Source organism: Equus caballus, chromosome 1 (assembly GCF_041296265.1).
Source record: "Equus caballus isolate H_3958 breed thoroughbred chromosome 1, TB-T2T, whole genome shotgun sequence".
NCBI lineage: Eukaryota > Metazoa > Chordata > Mammalia > Perissodactyla > Equidae > Equus > Equus caballus.
Genome location: NC_091684.1, coordinates 102,112,513 through 102,133,908, shown reverse-complemented (window position 1 = coordinate 102,133,908; position 21,396 = coordinate 102,112,513). Strand labels below are relative to the sequence as shown.

Below are 21,396 nucleotides of genomic sequence, written 5' to 3'. Positions count from 1 at the left end.
CAGGTGTTAGAGAAGATTCAGGTAAACAGGCCCTCTCCTGTGTGGAACGCTGGAGTGGAGCGTGGGCCAAATTTCCTAGAGGGTAACTTAGCTTTAAGTTGTTGCAAACTTGAATGTATCCCAAAGAAATAATGAGAGAGAAGTGCAAAGATGTTCAAAATCACAGCGTTATTTAGAATACTGAATGACCGTAATAGGGAATGGATCACATAAATTATGTCCATATTAGGAAATGGTATACATTAAAAATAATGTTGAAGGAGATTTGTTGAAGGAAAGGTTTATAGTATATTATTACAGGAAAAAAGGCTTATACATTTTTGCCATTTAAAAATTTTCACTTTTTTCCTAGGTAGTACATTTATCTGGTTCAAAAATGAAAAGGTACCAAAAGGTATACAAGGAGAAGTCTCTTTCCTAGTCCTACCTTCCGTCTTCCTACTTCCCCACTGAAACCATCACCAGCAAAGGAAACCACATTATGAGTTTCTTGTGTATCAATCTGGGTTATTTCTTATGCATCTGTAAGTAGACCCAAATATACATCTTTTTCCTTTCCATTTTTGACAAATGGTACCTTGCTATATACATGGCCTTGCACTTTAAGTTTTCATTTTAGTACAGAAAATTTATCCTTATTCTTTTTTTTTTTTAAAAAAATAGCTGCATAGTATGCCATTGTGTGGATGTAACATAATTTAATTAGCCCTATTACTAGGCATTTAGGCTGTTTCCAATTTTATACCATTACAAATAGGGCTGGAGCATATAACGTCATTGCACACATTGTTCAAATATATTTATAGGATAAGTTCCTGGAAGAGGAATTGCTGAGTCGAATGTTATGTACATTTTCATAAGTCTTGGCAAACTGCCCTCCGAGGTTGTACCAGTTTAAGCTTCCATCAGCAGCGTATGAAGCACGAATCTCTTCTCCACCCTCACCCCATCCCCCGACAGCCACCAGGTGGTACCCTCAAGCTTTCAGATTTCTGCCCATCTGACAGGTATTTCAGTGTAAGTTTAATTTGCATTTCTCTGTTGATGTGCAAAGTTGAGCCTCTTTTCAAATGTTTATGAACCATTTGCGTTTCTTCTTCCATGGACTGTGTGTAGAAGTATATTATTTTAATTAAAAATGCTCATCCATGTATCCATTCATCCATAATGTGAATGCCCACTACACGCTGACTCTCTCTGGACAGTGCGGGAGTCACTGCCGGTGAGCGAGGGAATTGAGAGGCTCCGCCCTGCTCTCCGAAATGTACAGTCCAGAGGAGGAGAAGGGTTCTGAGCTAAACTTTGAGGTCCTGATGGAATACTCACATACATGGACATATCTGTGCATCTATCTGTGTAACTTATACGTGGAAAATAACTGGCCATATACTGCAAGTTAACAGAGATGATCTTTGAGTGGAAGTGATATTTTTCCTTTGTGCTTTTCTCTATTTTTCAAGCTTTTTGTAATGTACATACATTACATTTGCAGTTAGGCGATTTCTCCTTTGTTAATTTTCTGAATTTTCAAAGGGTGTTTTTTTCTCCCCAAGGAACACATATGACTTTTGCATTTAGGAAAAAGAAATATGTGATATGAAAACATCACGTACACACGCACAAGGTTACATGTATTTTAGAAAACACAGGAAAGGATGTTCTTTCTCTGTGGTCAAGATGAGCTTGGAGGGGAAGGTGTAGAAATCCGTTTTCAGAACTCCTAAGCGGTTGGCCAGCGTTCTAGGACTTCTCGTCCTAAATTCCAAGGCAGACCTCCACTCACCAGAAAAACCGAGGGCTCGTCTCTTCTCGGTGGGGAGCCTCATCTGCACGGAGCAAAACAGGAAGAGCAGCTGTTAGTCCTGGAGATCTGCCCCCAGGCCCGGGCTGGGAATGTCCCCCTTTTCTGAGGCCAGCTTCAGGCTCCGCGTCCAAGGGCGACCCCTGTTGGTGGAATTTAAATATGCCCGTTATTCCCGAGCCTCGCCTCCTAGGAGTGGGATGCGTGAAGTTTTATTTTTTTGTGGGATCTGCTGGAAGCCTTGAAGTCCGGCTTACCCCAGCTGCATCCCGCTCCCCCTCTCCCCAGGTTTGCCTGCTGTTTTCCCGGGAAGAGCAGGTCTGCGGGCTCGGAGGATGGAGCCCTGGGAGTGGCCTGCTACTGCACGAGGACGAGGTTGAGGGGTGCCTCTCACCTCAGGAAGGCCGGCTGGAGGCAGGTGCCCATCAGGCTCTCTGGGTGGGGTCATGCCAGTTAAAAGCATTGCCTCTCTGCTGAGGGATTCTGACAAGGACCAGAAAACCAACACAGCCTTTCTTGACCAACCCCTGTGTCTTCATTTATACGGGCAAGACCCAGGATTGAGGGATGTGTGGGTAGTAATTCCAGCAGAGGAATGTTGCCAGCATTTGTCCAAAACAGAATCACCCGGCATGCCCCGTCCATGACCGAGTGTTGGGTGGAAGAGCTGAACCACCCTCCGGCTGAAGAATCTGGTTTCAGGCTTGGAGCCTGTCTGTAAGTCATCAGCCTTGCTCTCTCCCCAGGGCATCGGTCTGTGATAAAGCAAACTGGACACCAGAGGAATGTGCAGGGCATTTCTGCGCTTCGAGAGAACGTGACTAAGTGCTTCTCAGAGCCCATCACCAGACGAGTCTCCCTTCACTTTTCATCTCTCCGACACCTGTGGAGCCGTCCTCTCCCGGGAGAGCTGCGCCCACAGGCCTCGGATCTGCTCTCTCGTGATGGGAGAGGGGAAATCCCATGTGTGGTTCTCGTTGTTCTAAGCAAGGCTGATTCAAGGCCGACCTTTCTCCCTTTGGGCCAGATGCTCAGCATCCTCCAAGTGTTTGTGGGTCCTGGGGTCAGGGCTCCAACTTGGGGAGGAAAGGAAGCAGGAATTGTGGTATGAGGAGGGGGCACTTGGGTGGGTTCCATCTAAATTTGCTGGAGAGGAAACCTAAGGATGAAGGCCTGCCCCAGGACCCAGCTCGTTACCTCCTGAGAAGTCAAGGGCGGGCTGAGGACCCCGATGACTGCAGCCAGGGTGAAGCCCAGCTTTCCGGGAGAGGCCCGGAGAGGACATTCGGGGCTTCCCTAATTTATGCAGGTGATGAAGGCTTCTGTCCCAGCTCAGAAGACAGGACACAGACTCCATCGGCTTCTGTCTGACCATAGCTTGGCCCCAAAGCCCAGCGTAGATTCGTGGAGCTGGTGTGTGCTGCCTAGAATGGGGCCCCTCCCCGCAGGGCTAATTCTCCTCTTCCAGGGTGCTGGCCGGAAGGAAGGAAGAACCCTAAATTCCAGGAGGGCTCCAGTTAACCGGATGGCCAGGCTGAGTTGTAAGTTCCAAAAAAGTGAAAAGGGTGGACTGGTTTCAAAGCCTTCATTTTACAAACAACAGAGACTCAGAGTGGGGAGGAGGTGGCCCTAGGTCACACAACCAGGTAGTGGCAGAGTTGAGGGGACACTGCAGGTGCCTTAGGGCCCTGTCACGGGCTCTTTCTAACACTAGTCCTATGTCCTCTGGCAGGGGGGTATCTAGAGCTGTCACACCTTCTTGCTTTGACCCTGGAGGACGACTGTCTGTCCAGTTAAAGAGGAACAGACTCTCCCCCATCCTGGAAGGAGTCCAACCTACTGAACACCTACTATGCACTAGGTACCCATGCTACTGGGACCTCATTTAAGTCCTCCTGCCAGTCTGGCCAGGAAGCGTCATAGAACCCATTTTCCTGGTGAGGAAGCTGATGCCCAGAGAGGTGAAAATCCTGGTCCGCAGCCACATAACTGGTGCGTCTGACTCTGGTTTCAAAGGACGGTCTCCTTGACGGAAGGCCCACGCATTTTCACCTTGGAGGGACTGCTAGGTTCCTATACCAGAATCTCTTTCTTTCTCTCTCCTTTTTTTTTTTTTTTTAAAGATTGGCACCTGAACTACCATCTATTGCCAATCTTCTCTCTCTTTTTTCTTCTTCTTCTCCCCAAAGCCCCCCAGTACATAGTCGTATATTTTAGTTGTGGGTCCTTCTAGTTGTGGCATGTGGGATGCCACCTCAGCGTGGCTTGATGAACGGTGCCCTGTCCGCGTCCAGGATCCGAATTGGCAAAACCCTGGACCTCCGAAGCGGAGCGCGCGAACTTAACCACTTGGCCACCGGGCCGGCCCCCAGAATATCTTTCTAAGGCCACCCTTTTCGTATAAGTAAAAAAAAAAAAGATTCTGAGACTTCATAGCCCTGAATCCCGGCCGGCGGCGATGCTGCGGCAGCCGCGGGACCTTGCCCCTCCTCTATGGCCTCCCCTCCTTCCGGGCAGCCACCAGGCGCGAGTGGGGCTGTACGCGCGCGCACGGCGACCCTGTACTCTCCGCGCCCCAGAACGCGCCCCGGGCGCCGCGCCGCAGTCCTGGGCTCCAGCGCCCTCCCCTGGCGGCTGCGGCCCGGGTTCTGCGCGCCTGGCTCCACGGGCTCGGGTCTGCGTCTCCCAGAGCGGCCGCCAGAGCCCGCCTGGGTCCGGCCGGGGCGCGGGGGGAGCATCGGTGGGGGGCGGGCCGGTGGCGCGGGCGTCAGGGGCCCCGGGGAGGAGCCAGCCCGGCGCTGCCCGCTGCGGCCGCCGCTGCTATAAAAGCCACCACTCGGGCAGGCCGGGAGGCGCGCGGGGAGAGCACAGCGCAGCGCGGGGCGAGCGGGCGCAAGCGGCGGGCGGCGTCGGCGTCTGTGCCTGGACCGGCGGGGCTGCGCTGAACCCCGCTTTCCCCAGCGAACTACCACTGCGCTTGCCCGCGTCCCGGGAGCTCCCGGGCCCGTCCGTGTGCTCCCAGACAGCTCCGGCCGCTGCGCTCCTGGCCCGCGAGGCGCGGCACTGTCTCGGCTGCCCACCGGGAGGTAAGAGGGCCGGCCCGGCGCGCCAGGGCTGCGCTGACCGCCCGAGCCTCAGAGAGAAGAGGAAAACCGGGGTCCGGCGCCTCCACGCGTCACAGGGAAAACGGTACCGTCATTGGCTTCTGTTTGTCTGTCCACTCTGTGCTGTGCAGTTCGTCTGTCTGTCTGTCCACAAGTCTGTTGATGGGCACACGCCCCTGTCACTGTCCCCTGTGAGATTTCTCTGAGAACGTGTGTCCCTTTGCAAGCGGCAGGTGCCGGGGGGCGCCGGTGTGCCTGGAGAGCATGCGGCGGGGGGCAGATCGCTGCTTTCCGTAGAGTCCTCCCGTCTGAATGGCTCGGGGGTCTTGCGCCCAGGACGGTGTCTCTCCGAGGAGGGACTGCTCCGAGGGTCGGGTCCCGGAGTCCAGCCGACAGGGAGCCGGCTCACGCTGTGCACTAGTGGGCGTGCGCCTGGCAACAGGTCTGCGCCCAGCTGCTCGGTCCTCAGCGCGGTCCGCCTTCTGGTTTTCCCCTCCGCCTCCCGCTGTCACCTCGCTCGCGCGCTCCCGGACAGCGCTAGGCACCCAGCGTGGCGCTGGCACGGGACAGGGTGGAGGCAACAGAGTGTTAGATGACATGGGGGCCCCTGCTGATGTTCAGACTGAGATTCCAGACGTGGCATCGCTGGAAGAGGGTTTGGTGATCCCTGGCAAGGGCCGTCTGCTCCAAGAAGGGTCAAATTAGGTTGGGAGGAAAGGCAGGGACCTGGCGGAGCGCAGGCCAGGGCCCAGGCCAGGTCTCCAGCTCGCCAGAGACTTTCTGGAATGGCCCCGGCGGGACGCATGTGCTGCTGAGGAAGGAGATCAGGGAGTCCGAGGTCCTGGCCACAGACTCACCCTCGGCGCCCACCGCCGTTCCGCGAGGGTCCAACACGCCGGCCGTCCCGGGCGCGCCTCCAGCAACCTGGTTTGAGGTCCCGAGTCCTGCTCCGTGCAGCCAACGCTGCCCACAGGTGAGAACTCCCTTTTCAAAGTAACCTTTTGATGTGTGAGCCAGTGCCTGGCTGCAGCCCCGTCCCGGAGACGGTGAGCCCTGGAGCCAGTCTCTCCATTCCGGCGGTCTGGAGCGAGATGCCGGGCGCGCCCGGGGGCGGGGAGCCGCGGCTCTGGGTGCCCAGGCGCGGCGCCACCATGGACAGCTCCCAGCCGCTTCCTCCACGCCGGCTGTGTGGCCCCGGGTCTGGGGAAGTCGCCGCTTGGCTCCCAGACTCGGCGTCGGGGCGCAGGGCAGCAGGAGAGGGAAGCTGGGCTGCGGGAGCTCTCGGTGTCGTGCCCCGAGGGGCATGAGCCGCTCGGGAGGTTGAAGGGAGCCGGTGGTTTGTGGCCGGTCCTAGGTCAGCCTGCCGCTGGGCTCTGGACGGGACCTCCGGTCTGGTGCCGCGGGGGACTCCCCTGGCTTTTCAGTGGCACCGCGGGACCCCTCAAAGGTTTTATAAATGTGCCACGCTGAGCATCCGATTGAGGCGGTGAGAGAGCGCCAGACTTAATTAGGGACCCCTCGGGCTGCTCTCTGTGCCCGGCGCGTGGTCATGTTCTGTTTTCTTGAATTATCTAGTAAATACGATATGGGGAGCATCTATCTGTTTCACAGTTACAGTGACAGAGTGGAGAAGAATCTAACAGAACAGGTTCATGGAGAATGTGTTGGGAGGCAATTGCGAAAGCAAGAATGCTGTTTTCTGATCCTCATCTTTTCCTCCGAGGTGCATAACACTCGTAAGGAGGCTTCCAGTTCCTCCTCGTTAGCCCAGGAGATGAATTTTCAAGTTAGTTGCTTGGAAACCGTGTGGAGAGAACCCGCAGGGGTTCCTCCGTGAAAACAAACATCTGCCTCTTCTGCTCAGAAACGGCATTGGCTGGAGCTCTCCTTGTTTTCACCTCCACGTACACAGGAGTGTGTATCTTTCTTCACTTTAAAATTGCGAGAGATTCAGAGGGTCTTTTGTCTGTGATCGATGAAGTTCCATGGAGAGTAAAAACAATCATCTTTTTTTGGGTGGGGGGGGAGACAGTGTGTGTGACTTGTCAAAAGTTGCCTGTAAAGTGGGGACCAAAAAAATCTACGTTGCAGACGCAGATGAGAATTAGGTAGTGCCAGGTAGAACGCTCAGCCCAGAGCTGAGCCCAGAGGAAGCTCTTAAAAGGGGAACGATTACAGGTGTATTTTCAAGACCGTTGTGTGTTTCTTTTGAATTGTGCTCCCAGCCCTCTGCTCTCTCCCCTAACCCAGTATTTGTTTCGTAGGGACTCCATCTCCACTTTATTTTCATGTCCGAGAACTCATTGGTGGAACTGAGGAAGGTGCTGAAGCTGACCGCAATGCCAAAAAAAAAACAAAAACAAAAACAAAAACGAAAACAAAAAACCTTATCCAAAGATAAATGGAAGAATTTTTGTGTGAGATGAATCAGTCGTGTGTTTTTTCCCACCCCTGCCACTTGGAGGAAAGATGAAGTAAGTCATTTTCAAAATACTATCACAGCCCTCTGGTTCAGATCACCGATTCTTCCTGATCTTTCTCTAAAGAGAACGCAGGCGCTCAGAAGGGGCCCCCTTGTCTTGCTGGGGGTGAAGTCCTCTTGGGTGTTGATGGCGAGTGGCCTTGTGGCCCTGTTTCTGGATCACTGCAGGGGGCAGTGAGGGTTTACTGCGCCGGGGAGCACCTTGTGACAGAGCCCCCTGAGTGGTCCCTACCACGCGGGGGGCACATTCCTTCATGTCTGAGCCTCGCTTAGCTGCGAGATCCTGACCAAGACACTCACTCTTTCTGGAGCACCGGCCACTTGCTTGGTCTCGGCTGGATCTGAAGATTCCTTCCAGCTCCTCATTCGGGCTTCTGTCTGGTAGAAATCGCTAATGTGTGACAGAAAACAGAAGTCTGGATAATGGGCCCAATCTTACAGTCAGATTTTCTTTTCCTAAAAAGTGTGTGTGTGTGTGTTTTCCGCCAGTTTCACATTCTGGTGCTCTAAGATTTCCCATCTTTTTCCCCCCCCCCCCTTAATAGATCAGAAGTAATCTTGGCCCCCTCCATCTGAAAGGAGAGGAGCTCAAGGATGCCGTCTGCAGATGCTGGGAGTCTGTCTGCGACTTTCGTCTACCCGGTGATGTGAACGGAGCAGGGGGACCTGGCTGACCTTGACGTCCTGGCGTTCTGCTCGGGACTCCCGTGCAGGTTCTGGTTCCAGCACACACGGCTTTCTGGTAGGATATCTGTTGAACTACAGAACACTCTTGGGGTGCAGGGAGCGAGAGGAGGGGCTGGTGTGAGAGGTGGAGAGGGGCCCTCCACTGGGCCTGTGGCGGTCTGTCTGTCGCAGCCTTGTCTGTGTCACTGGGATGGACAGATACCGTGGCAAGTGTGGCATTCAGTGGGCAAGGCCGGCAGACGAGAGAGGTGAATTCAGTTCCCTTCATCCTCCTTTGAAGCCCCTGATTAAGTGGCCCCTTTCCGTCCTTCTGTGGTGTCAGCAGAGCAGCGTAATTTATAGGATGACTGCCTTTCGCCTTTGTAGTTGTAGCTCAAATGAGAAATGCAAGCATGGGGGTCAGGTTCTTAAAAAGAACAGCGATGCTTATGGGTGGCGTCCACAAGATCCCGTATGCATGAGCCATCTAGGCTACACCCCTCTTCCCACATGATGGCAATCACCCAGATGTTAGATCTCCTCAGAATAATGTGTCGGTTTCTCCTTTGGTTTGGTTTTTACCATTATAAGGAGGTGACTCGGTTTCATTTCCACAGTGAACGGGGACAGATCACTTCCTTACTCTTCTGTGTCTGGTCGGGTTACTAGGAGGTCAGGGGTGGTGCTGGTACGGACCAAGACTGCTCACGGCTGAGTTCCTCTTGACTGTGTTGCCAGCTGTTCGGCTGGGCCCTGGGTCTCCTTTCTCAAGAGCCTGGCACGTGGAAACCGTGCTCCATTGGGTGGGACTTTGGGGACTCTCATGGTGACTCTCACTAATATCTGCAGCTCTTTGCCCCAGCCCACCCCTCCAGGGGCCATCCCAGCCTCTCTGCGGGGTTCCCCAATCCTGTCTTCTTCCTCTGTTCGCTCCGGTGCCAGGCTTTATTCAAACTTGGCTTTTCAGAAGGGAGGCTGCCCGCAGAGAAATGTCATCAAATATACATTTGCTCTCTGCTTAGTCCCCTCGGTGCCAGGAAACACACTTCCCCACCCAGAGGGAGAGGAGCTGCCAGTCTTCCCTGCCCCTGTTGTTTTCCAGGGCCCCTCTCTGAGCTCAGCTTGGCTCCAGGACCGCAATGCTGTCCTTCCCTTCCCACCCCTGCAGGTGCGCGAGCCCCGGGGCACAGGCTGGCCTTCCTCCCCCTGGCGCTGGCTCAGAGCTGGTTTCTTTCTCTGGCTCTGGACACTTCGGCTCCTTGCACTGGGAAATTGCTGCTGCCTTATCTTTGAATCTTCTGCAAGTGCAGCCACAGGATAGATATAGATACAACTTGGGTTTAAAGTGCTCTGAGAAGGCAACTGCTGTTGAGAACCCCGTGGATTCTTTCTCTCAGCTGTCCGTGGAGGAGCTCAACCATAGGCATCTCCTCTTACGGGGAGGCACGTCTAGAAGCCGGTCCCCTTGGCATGTCAAGTGTCCATGCCAGACAACTGCCACTCCTGTTTCTAGACATCACGGGGGGGGGGGGGGGGTAGGGCCTCAGCCTTCCCCAGGAGGCTGCCACACCGCTTGGCCTTCTCTGGGGTCAGGAGTTCATGCTGTTTTCCTGGTCTTTGGGGCCGTAACGCATGTACGCAGCCTGTGGGACTGAGCTTCTTAGACTTGAATATGCAAATGAATCATGGGGGAGCTTGTTAAAATGCATGTTCTGATTGGGCAGAACTGGGGTGGGCCTGAGCATCTGCATTTCCCATGAGCTCCCAGGTGATGCTGCCGGTCCGTGGGCCTCCCTTTGAGTCGCCAGGGCCTCCGTCGTTGCCCACTTTCTGCAATTCAAACTCAACTCTTTTTGGTGTAATTTAAGTCACTTTCTGATGTCCGAGTAGATGGGGCCCAGCTGGCCTGCATCCTCCTAATGACCTTATAACGACCCTTCAAATTCTTGGAGATAATTATTATCGCTCCTAAGCTGTCTTATCAGTAGACTAAATGTCTTGAACTCCTTTGAGTTTCCCCTTTTTCCTGTCATAATAAATTTTTCAAAGTTCCCTGGACCAAGTTACTTTTAAGTGCAAAGACCATCGTGCAAATGGCACTTTATCTCTGCCTGGCAGAGGCATTTGAGCGTAATTTCGGTGGTATTAAGAGATCACTCGGGGAATTTGATCTCACTCTGGTTCCAGACACTGAGAAGGCATGTTTACATTTAAACAACTCTACTTGGCTCTAAAGATCACAACCTTTTTTTTTTCTTTTCTTTTTGAACCTGAAAATGAAATTTAAATCTCAATTGTCTTCCTTGACTGCCTCCCTGTGGCCTCCCTCTGGGCCTGAGCTGGTCATCACAGATGCGTTCTGGTCAGCCCAGTCACATTCTGTCACCCGTGGCCACACCCAGAAACAGAAGGAAGCGAGCACGGGGCTTTGGTTGTCTACATGCAGGGTCTGTGCTGGCCATGAGGGAGGCCGAGTCGTGTCCGTGGTCCCTGCCCTGCAGAGCTAAGAGTCTGGTGTGGGGCCCAAATATCTGAGTGAGAGATTGCTGTGCGGTGTCACGGGGCCAGGATGGACGGGTCAGGAGCAATGGCGGCAGGGGTCTGCTAGGGGAAGGAGAAGCGGAGGACATCCCAGGAAGCTTCCCTGAGAAGAGGGCAGAAAGTCCGCAAGGATTAGAGGAATTTACGGGAATTTTCTGGTGGGGCAAAGGCGGGATGTGGGGAGTGGAGTTCAGAAGGCGTTCCACTCACAGAGAAGGCCACGGGGAAAGGTCCAGAAGCACAGACAGGCCTAAGCCTCTTGCTCCTGCAACCTCTTGGCTGCGTGAAGCTCCTCACCTGCCTCAGGTGCACAAGCTCCTTACCCTCCCAGAGCCTGCTCTGCTCCTGGCAGAAGAGAGCGTCCTTTGGAGCAGCTATGGGTCTCTGACCTTTCATCTCCTAGAGCAGGAGTTTAAAATTACTTTAACTATAAAAAAGTTTTTTTCCTCCAATGAATTCCATTTACAAACCAGATGAAAACTGGCTGTGCCTGGGAGTGGGGGCTTGGTTTTTGTCTTCAGGACCCCAGGGGGACTTCATACAGGACTCTAAGGGTCCTAAGGAGCACAGTCTGGAAACTGAGTAATTTCATTTTGCTTGTGGCAGCCATATGATGACATTATCTTGGTTTTATTGTGGTTCATCTCGGTAGGTCTTCTTAATATTCTGCATGTCTTGCTGGTTTTCATGTCAATGATTCTCAATGACATGAAACCAGAATATCCTGTGTGTGACAGTCTGACACGTGTGCATGGGTACCAGTGGGGACGCATATGTGACAGGTGCTGGTTCAGAAACCTGAAGCTGTGGCTGACCCCTAGAGGAAGCAAATAGAGCCGTGGGCTTCTTGCAAAATGGGCTTTTTGTTTTCAGCCTGTCAATCAATCTTGTCTAATCTCCCAAGACTTTTCAAATTCTATAAAGAAGTGGCAAGAGAAAAAAAAATAGCTTATTTCCAGGGTATAAGACTTGACAAATCCCATCCAGGATCTTGCACCCCTTTTCATTGGTGTAAAGGAGCCAAATCTGAATGCAGGATGTTTTTGAACATGGCATTTGAGAAGGGATTGTGAGCCAGAAGTGTTTAAGAGTGGAAAAGTTCTGCTGGTCCAGGGTGAGGCAGAAGGTTTCAGTTCAAGTTGTGACCCCTCTGTGCTTCTTACAAAGCTGCTCCGAAAGGAGGAAATTGATGCTCTGAATGGGACAACGCCCAAAGAGAGCCCCCCCTCCCTGATGGGTGGTCCCAGTCCTTAGAAAGGAATCTGAAGAAATCCTCTGGGCACAGAGCCAGCTCTACAAGCATGATCATATGACTGATATAAGGTGACGAAAGTAGGATGTGTTCAGTGTCGAGAATTTAGAGAGGACTTCATTTCTGGAAGGACTCCTCTGCATATGTGAGGAACCCCAACGAGGGGCCGGGGCACATGAGGTTCCCCCGGGACAGGCATCTGCAGTTGCCTGGGGCTCGTTCTGCCTGCCAGACCAACAACCTGTTGACCTGGGTGGTGTCAGGGAAGGCTGGAGTGCTGGTGGGCCACCAGCAGCCTTGCTATCTGGGGACATCTGGACTTACGTCCAGAAGTCTTGGCATCAGCCCCCATCGCCATGGAGACTGGAACACCCTTACCTGCGGACTTGACTCCCAGATGGTGGGGATTCAGCTAGTCCCTGCTTCCTAGGGCTGGACAGAGGCTGGCTCCCAGGTTGCCCTGACCAGACACTGATTCCCTGGATCCTATGGGACTCTCTGGGGGGTGGTCAGTGGACTTAACTGTCCACTTGGATGCAGTGGCTGCTGCTGGCTCTCACCATGCTGTGTGCCCTCTTTGCCTCCACTCCCCTGAGAGGGCAGTGGTGTCTGCAGGTGGGCAGTGTGGACACGGATGCCCAAGGGTACAGAGCCAGTACAGGATGGCATCTCGGGCATCTGTCCAGCTCCTAGTCCAGTGCATCATGCACCTGCCTTCTTCCCAGGGCTCTCGTCCTTGCTGTGTGGTGGGGGCAGCTATTCCCAGCTTGGTCTCCTCAGGCGCCCCCTGATTCCTGGGTCTCCAGAGCCCCTCAGGTGACAGGGAGTGCACAGAACTGTTCTCCTTCCTGTAAGGAGCAACGGGAATGGACCTCAAGAGGAGTGAGGAGGACGGCAGATTTGGGCAAACGGTAAAAAGGAAATTTTTTAAAAAACAAACCGGTGGTTTATGACAAGCCCTATTTCAAAGCTGACCGCGTTACAGGCACCGAGTAATTCGCTCGTGTGCTAGTTTTCCAAAGGTTTGGGTTCACGAAAACCTCAAACATTGTGGCTAAGTACTTTTCCTTTCCTTTAAAAATTGTGTTTATTTTCGGAGAAATTTAATCCCTATGTTTCAGATCCATTTCCACGTTACTCAGCAAAAGGCTGTTTTTCACCAGCATTGCTGGGCTGTGAGTGTGCTGCGCTCCCCTGCCCTCTCCTTGTGCCGCCGTCCCCAGGCTGTGACCAACTGCTCTCCCGGCTGAGCGACTCTGCAGCCTTTTTTGGGACACAAGTAAATGTATGTGCTGGGGGCAAGAGGAAAAACCAGTAATACTGATCCTGTCTTTATTTAAAAATTTGACCTGTGGTTCGCTGTGGATTTTTTGCATGAATTTCGATTTTTAAGATGTCGCATTACAACATTGTTTATGTTGATGACTGAGTTTTTTGGTGCTCTCTTCAATTTTGTGCCCTCACCTCCCCCTCCTTCGCACCCTGGGAAACACCCCTTCGAGGGCTCCCTGTGGTCGGAGTGAGCCGGTTCCCTTACTGTCAGTGCTGGTTCTGCTCTTGTCTCTTCCCAGGCAGAGATCCTGCCAGAGACAGGCAGCAAGCTTTCGGTGACGCCAAAGGTGCCTCCAGCTCTTAGTGTAGCTGTTGGTTTGAACTGGGGGCTCAGGACTGTTGGGGAAAGTGTGGAAGAGAAGAGCAAGTCCTCTTCACACTCCATGTGATCCGAAGCCCGTCTCTTCCCTTCTCCCTTGCTTCTCTGCCTTTTTAGAGAGGGAAGGAGTTGTGGTGTTCCATAGAAGGATGCTTTGCAAATTCTGCTGAGTTGATGGGTCACTGTGTGACTTCTTCTTCTCTTTTTTTTTTGAGGAAGATTGGCCCTGAGCTAACATCTGCTACCAATCCTCTTCTTTCTTGCTGAGGAAGACTGGCCTTGAGCCAACATCCATGCCCATCTTCCTCTACTTTATATGTGAGACGCCTGCCACAGCATGGCTTGATGAGCGGTGCAATGTCTGTGCCCAGGATCTGAACCATTGAACCCTGGGCCACCGAAGCGGAATGTGCGAACTTAACCGCTGTGCCACCCAGCTGGCCCCCCCCTTTTTATTTTTAAAGATTTAATTTTTTTCCTTTTTCTCCCCAAAGCCCCCCAGTACATAGTTGTATATTCTTTGTTGTGGATCCTTCTAGTTGTGGCATGTGGGACGCTGCCTCAGCGTGGTTTGATGAGCAGTGCCGTGTCCGCGCCCAGGATTCGAACCAATGAAACACTGGGCCGCCTGCAGCGGAGCGCGTGAACTTAACCACTCGGCCACGGGGCCAGCCCCCCCCCGGCCCGTTTTTTTTTTTAATTGAAGAGTTGTTGACATACGATGTCTGTGACTTCCTAAGAGGGCTCTGAGTTCATCAGATTTCTCAATTCAGTTCCTGGTAGTGAAAGAGAAAGCAATTGTAGAATTTTGGCTTTAGAACTTTCATATTCAAGGATTTCTTCTCATTTAAATTATTTTGCAAAAATCAGGGGACACAGTAATCTCCGTGGTGTCTGTTCGTTTCACAGCTTTGCAGAGGCTCAAAGATTCCTCCGACCACATAATTGTGGGTTGTGGATACACATGAGCTTTCCTGGTGGCTGAGAAAGAGCTTAAATCTGTTATAAGTTTTAAAATGGTTGGGTAATGTTGTTAACAAATGGTAACATATAAACATATCCTGGGATTTTCTGAGAATGACCACGTAGTGAATTTCATTTTTACTTGAAACGTCCCCATTTACAGTTACTTTAATGAGAAGCTGTTTTAACACATGAAAAAGATGCTTCCAAGGAATTTGCTTAATAAGCATGAACTTGAGCTTCTGTTCTTCTGAGGTCGTCTGAGGACGTCACCTCTCCGAGGTCAGGGGAACAGAGAGGGTATAGTCGCACTCTGAAGGGCGTGTGCCTGGTCCCCGTGGGGCCCTTCGGTGGCCGTCCTGGGAACCGTGGGGCAGGAGCCGAGCTTTCCCTCGGTGTGGAGCGCACGGCCGGCTCGTGTCTTAGCTGCCTCCCTGTACGAGCCGGAGTCATTTCTTCGTTTAGGACAGGACCCCACCGGGCTCAGAGCCAGAGAGTCACGTTCTCTTTTATTCCCAGGGACTGGCGCGTGGTACGTACTCAAATATTTATTAGATATACAAATGCGTGAGTCCTGGGTCTGAGCCCCGGCCCCCCAAACATATACATTTCGCGATGGATAAATTTGGTGCTGGCTCCTGCATATTCTGCTCTGGGAACTGAGTGAAATCAGAGCCTGCCAGGCACCTCCTCACGGGTCTGTACTCCAGTGGCCCTGTGGTTATTCCCATTATTATTATTAATATCCAGGCTCACTGAGCAGTTACCGAGTTCAGGCACCACTCGAAGAACTTCACGTGCCTCGCCTCGTTTAGTCCTCCTGACAACTCAGAGCGAGGCGCCCGGTGGAGAAGGCCAGTGAGGTCCACCCGAGGTCTTGGGCTGGAGGTGATGGAGGTGGAACGGGACTCGGGTCTGTGTGAATCCAACAGTGTACGCTCTGAATGATGACTGATGCTGCTTGATCTTGAATTTTGAGAAAGCATGTTTATAGGAATATTATAATTTATTATATTATATGATATTATGATGTGTGGGAATATTATAATTCACAGTGAAGCAGTTTGAGAGTAATGGCAACCCCAGTGTGCTCGTGGTTGACACTCCAATTCCTTCTGGCCACCTGGGATTCAGAAATGACTCGGTTTCACCCCCTTCCATGGAGAAGCTCATAGTCCAGTGGAGGAGACAGACAGACGCTCAGCTTCCTACAGTCTGTGCTGTGAGAAAGGCGTGAACCATGTGAAAGCATTGCAGATCACTATCTGACTGGTGCTGAAGGAGAGTCCACTTTGCTGGCCAGAGAAGGGAGGGTCAGGAAGGCAGGAAGTTCAGAGTATCCAGAAAATGGATATTTGGGGCAGGGCCTAGGAGTTCCCTGTGGCTGGAAATGAGATCATCAAGGCGGGGTCAGGAGGTGAGGGTCCTTCAGAGCTGAGTCAGGGAGTTTGGCCTTTGACCGACATGTCTTTGATGAGGGAGTGGTGTCGTCAGTGGGTGGATGTTACGCCATTGTTCCTGGTGGCAGGCGGCTTGGGTTGGGCTTGTGTTCCTCAATCCTAAGGGTGGTGTTCTTGGCAGGAAGTTCATTCCAGAATGCCCGTTCTCACCTGAGAATGTGGCTGCCTGACCCAGCAAATGCAATAAGGGAAACTGCACCACCCAAAGTGCATTATGGGTGCCGGGGCAATAGGGCATGGAGGGCTGGAGGGGGACGTTATAGTGGAAGTGTTGGGGGACCCTGTAGCCCGAGTCCCTGCCAACACGGGGTCCGGTCCCTCTGCATGTAGAGCTCCAAGCCCTTTGAGGAAAATTTCCTGGGACTCATGATCTCGAACCCTCGGGATTCTGCCTCCAGACTGACCCGTCCCGGTTTTCCTATCCAGTCTCAGTGTGGGGTCCTGAATATCCGAGACTTCATCACAAACACTGATTTCTGAGCACCTTCAGAATTCTTTATCAGTTCTCTGGCAGATTCCTAACTGCCTGGTTGGGCTGACCTGCAGCCGAGATGGTGGGAGGAATGTGGGGTAAAGGGACAGAACTGTCTTGGGAAACTCCCCCTTGGGAAGGCGATTTGGTCCCTTTGAAGGTTGCTGGTCCTGGTCAAGTTTTGGGAAAGCTTAGCTGGACAAAACAGGCACTCTACATGCTGTCTGGTCTGCCGTGGTCCCGGGGCGGCCCTCCGCTGCCCCCGTCTCTTCCCCGCGCTGTGTTCCCGATTGGACGTTCAGGCAGCTTTGGTGAGCTAAATCCGTCCACTGACATTCTCTTGGTGCCTCCCGGGACCCACAAGTGTAGTCGGTCCTGACGTAAATCCAAGAGTTCCCTTGGGGAGAGCGGTCGCTGAGCCTTGGGGCTCTGACTTTCAACAGAAATGCATGAGTTTAGGTTCAGACCTCCAACACTTCGAAGATGGTTCTACAGACGAGCAGAGAGAATCACGAAGGAAGGGTTTTGGGAAAGACACCGTAGATCTTGCTGACTCCAAGATAAAGTTTTCCCGTATTCCTTCCTCATCACTTTTCCAGGCTCTTTAGCTTATATTTTCCTTGGTTTATAGAATATAGCCTGGTGTAATGACCTGGCAAGAGGCATGACCTTGCAGCCCCACAGACTGAGCTGCAAATCTGCCTCCTCCATGAGCTTGCTGTGTGACTTTGGGCAAGTTGCTTCCACCTCTCTGTGCCTTCGTTTTTTATCCGTTCCCTAAAATGGGATGATTGTATGTTTTTCTGAGACTAAGTAAGATATGGCAAAATTCTTAGAGTTGTGGCCTGGTACATACTAGGTATACAAAGTGGCACGTCTCTTCCATTTGTCAACATCCTCCATTGAATTAGGAGGCATTTTAAATGGAGAAGGCAATCCTGTGATTTCTCGGACAGTTTTCAGACTTGTGAATTTTGGCAAACTTGGGCAGTGGCCCATCCTGCAGCCCCATCTGAACGACCCAGGCGTGTGCTCCCGAGGTCCCTCGCAGAGGAAGAGATTGTGTGCCCCTGTGGTGGAGTGTGTCAGCGTCAGCGCTCCATGGGTGCTGGAACTGGGTCCCCTGGCTCACCGTCGCCTCCAGAACTGACTCGATGCTTAACACACGTTGATGAATGAAGGCTATTTGGAGAGAAGAGCTGCTCACTAAGGCTGCCGGCTCTCAAGTGTGGACCACTTGTCTTTGTAAGTGATCTGCTCACCACCCTCAGACAGGCCCACCGAGCCAGGGCTGCTTTTCTCTCGTCTCCTTTTATGGACGAGGAAACTGAGGGATCGTGTGACTTCCTGAGATCACGCAGCTGGCGAGTGGCATAGCTGGGCTTCCAGAACACGCTGTCTCCGTCCGGACCCTTGGACCACAGTGCCGCACCTCTGGGCCGCTGGCAGGAAGTGGAATAGAGAAAGGAATTAGATGTTTTCTGACTTCTGATGAAAACGCAGTTTGAAAAGTTTAAAAAGCAGATTTCCTAGAGTCTCGTGCCCTGGCTCAGAGCATCACCCCGAGAGAGCGAGTGTATGGAGACACAGGTTTTGAGGGCCGCGTGGGTTGTGACGAGTCCGTGTAACAACGATATTGAAGGGCACGAGCTTCCGGCCCAGTGTGGCTTTGTGAGCTCGTAAATCATTTTGCTTTCGTGGAGGGCTGCCTTTCCACTTTGGAGCCAGAGGGCGGCATACGAGTGGTCCGGGTGTGTAAGGCGACATCCTAAAGGCTCCTTGTTTGCTTGTCCTTGGGATGGCTGCACCCGTTGTCAACGGCCCGTGGGAGGCCTCAGCATGGGAGTTCGTCTCTTACTGGAGGAAAAGGGCAGCTGATGTGGCTAACGGGTGAAGTCTGGTCACCGTAGCTGGGTTCCCTCAGGCAGGATGACCCACAAGATTAGAACAATTTGTTGCTGATTATGGTTTTGGGAACGAAGCTTAGGCGAGCGTTTCCTGAAATGCATTTCTCAGGAGTGTCGCTTCCTTGGGCTATTAACAGGTGTTCTAAGGTCAAACATGTCGGGGACAAGCTGAGTTAAATGAAGTCCACCAGTGTTCATTCCTGACAGTCTTCTCAGTGCCCTCGTAAACCAGCATGCCTCGTGCGTCTCCGGGGGCATTTGAACTTCCCCAGCATTTTGTCGCCAGCGTCCCCTCTCTGCTCTCACAGAGGACCAGCGAGGCTCACGTGCTGTGGAGCAGGTGCTGGGGAAATTCTGGGCTAAATATCGATTAGTGGACTCGAAAGAAAAACACACACTGAGGATGCCTGATGTCCTCTGACCAAAGTCCTGGGTGGGGGCTGATGACAGTTTTATTAGCACCTGTGTGACTTTGAGGTGGAGTAGCATGCTTTTTTGCCAAGTTATCTTTATTGTCTTTATCCTTTTATTTTTGGACCAAAATGTTGCTGAGTGTGTTTCTGGTTTGGAGGCTTGGAACAATAGTGTAACCTGGGATCAAAGACCCTGTGGCATTTTATCTTCGCTTTCCTGCGGTCCGTGACTTTTCTCTGGTTTAACCTCAGATGCCCTGTGAGTCCTGCTTCACTTTGAGAGAAGGCCGTAGCTTTTTGTTCCAAACTGTCTCTAATCAGAAATTTCCCCCTCTTCCTACCTCACACAAAATAAGAGCGAGTTTATAAACTTCTAGGACCTCCGTCCGTATGACTGGCTTTTCAACCAGAAGTCTTTGCTTTGCTTACTTGACCCATTCACTCGTTTATTCATTCATTTAGCAATTCACTGAAATCAGCTCGTAATGTTCCAGAGCTGTGCTCATCTCTGGGGGATGCTGCCGTGCACGAAACGGCCCTGCCTTCGTGGGGGTTCCCGTCTCGAGCAGTGCTGTGCAATAAACGCAGATGGAATGTGAGCCACACGTGGAATTCTAACTTTTCTAGCAGCCCCATCAAGACAAAGTGAAGAGAAACAAGTGTAATTACTTTTAATAACATACTTTATTTATCCCAATACTTCCTAAATATTGTCAGTTTCAATGGTAATAAATATGAAAAGTATTGGGATAGTTTACATTCTTTTTCTCTTTCCAAGTCTTTGAAATCCATGGGTATTTTACACGCACATCTCATCTCAGTTTGGACTGGCCATGTTCCAGGCGCGTCACAGCCGCCAGTGGCTGCTGTGTTGGACAGCACGGCCTTAGGAGACACGTGTAAAGAAGTGCACATGCATATGTGATTTCAGACTGCGGTCAGTGATATGAGCCAAAGTGAAAAGGTACCAGGAGGGGCCGGCCCAGTGGCATGGTGGTTCATATCATGTGCTCTGCTTCCGCTGCCCGGGGTTTGCGGGATCCCATCCCGGGCGTGGATCTAGCACTGCTTGTCAAGCCATGCTGTGGTGGCATCCCACATACAAAATAAAGGAAGATGGGCATAGATGTTAGCTCAGGGACAGTCTTCCTACCAAGAGAAAAAAAATGTACCAGGAGAGGAAATAGGGCATCTGGTGGAGGTGGGTGCTGGAGGTGGAAATGGAAGGCATGGGGAGGGTGGCCTCTCTGGGGAAGCAACATTTAGACAGAGCCTAGGAGGTGCCAATAGGAGTCAGACAGACCAAGAGGGGCGCAGGCGCATCTCAGGCAGTGGGGACGCCAGAGGCCCTGGGATGGCAGTGGGAGAAGGCCTGTCTGGCTGGGGCAGGGGAAGTGAGGAGAGGGGCGAGGCAGGACTGGAGTGGAAGGCAGGGTGTGGGGCAGGGGGAGATCGTGCAGCATCTTTCAAACCACGCTCAGGATAGAACTCATCCTAAAAGCAGTGGGCATTGCCACACGGTTTTAAGTGGGGAGTTGCGACGGTTGTCTGATTTTTGTTTTTACAAAGGAGGTCTCTGTCTCCTCCCAGGTGCCTTCATGTGGGTGGGGGTGATGGGTGATGGTTGGCAAAAGCAGAGGGGGCTCTGGTGCTTGGCTGGGGGGCTGGTGATGGTGAGTTGGAGTGGGGCCAATGGAGAAGGAGAGGCATGGATGATCCAATGGGTATGTAGGAGACGCAGCGGGCAGAACTGGGAGGTGCAGTGAGGGAGAGGAGGGTGTCCAGGGAAACGCATGGGTTTGGGGACTGAGCACGTGGGTGGATGTTGGGAAGACTGGAGAAGGTTTGGCTGGAGACACACATTCAGGACACTGAGAGGCTTGACCAAGCCAGAAACCTTGCATCTTTCAACTCGGGTTATTCATTGCTCTTTAAAAATCAATCACTTTTAAAGGCTGTGGAGTATTTAGCGCTTCTCTCTCTAAGTGAGGCTAAGGTACAAAATTGCTCTTGTTCCATTTTGCCATTTATTACTGCAATTATACACAGTTTACCCAGAAAATATTTCCATAAAGAGAGGCCTTTTTCTGCCACACTTTTTAAATAACATTTAAACAGAGCTTAGCAAAGATTTTAAAGAGAGATTTGGACTTGCATCTCTCTGCTGATCACGCTCTGAACTGCAGAGTGCTTTGTAGATCGATGGGACCGCGGTGAAATCCAGTACCACTGATGTGCATCCTCCGTGCCTCCATTCTTCATCCTGGGGAGCTCTGATTGACATCTTGAAACCCAAGCTGTGCTCAAAAGGAGGCTGCCAGGAAATGAGTGAGCAGAGTAAAGGTGTTCTGGATGAAATACTCTCACGACAGGACTTTTGGTGCACGCTCTGTGTCCCACTTATGTGAGTGATAAGCCACCAATGCATTTATCAGTCTGGTCTGTTTCCTGAAAAAGATAGAGGGGCTTGAAGCTTTGAGTCACTGCCAGGAGGATCAGTAAAACCACGAGAACTGCATTTGCTTAGCCAGTTTATTCAGCAAATGCTTATTAGTCAACCACTCTACTTCAGACATGGGCATATAAAACCCAATAATTCGTACTCCTACTTTAAAATCCAAGGTGGGGGGCGTTATACATAGGGTACAAGGTCTGCTTGAATATGCAGTCTGCCCTCTGTATCC

At 51.9% G+C, this 21,396-nt stretch overlaps 1 protein-coding gene across 4 annotated transcripts in view; it reads left to right on the top strand.

Annotated features, from left to right (window-relative positions):
• The first annotated feature begins 4,595 nt into the window (after positions 1–4,595).
• Positions 4,596–21,396, top strand: part of CEMIP (cell migration inducing hyaluronidase 1) — a 142,273-nt gene continuing 125,472 nt past the window's right edge. The window contains exon 1 of one of the 4 annotated variants that reach the window (XM_001501771.5): positions 4,596–4,990. The gene's annotated coding sequence lies outside the window, so the exon portion shown is untranslated. Of the gene's footprint in view, positions 4,991–7,932; positions 8,130–21,396 lie in introns of those variants that run through there. The other 3 variants (XM_070266172.1, XM_023649255.2, XM_070266169.1) reach the window with 3 other exon arrangements.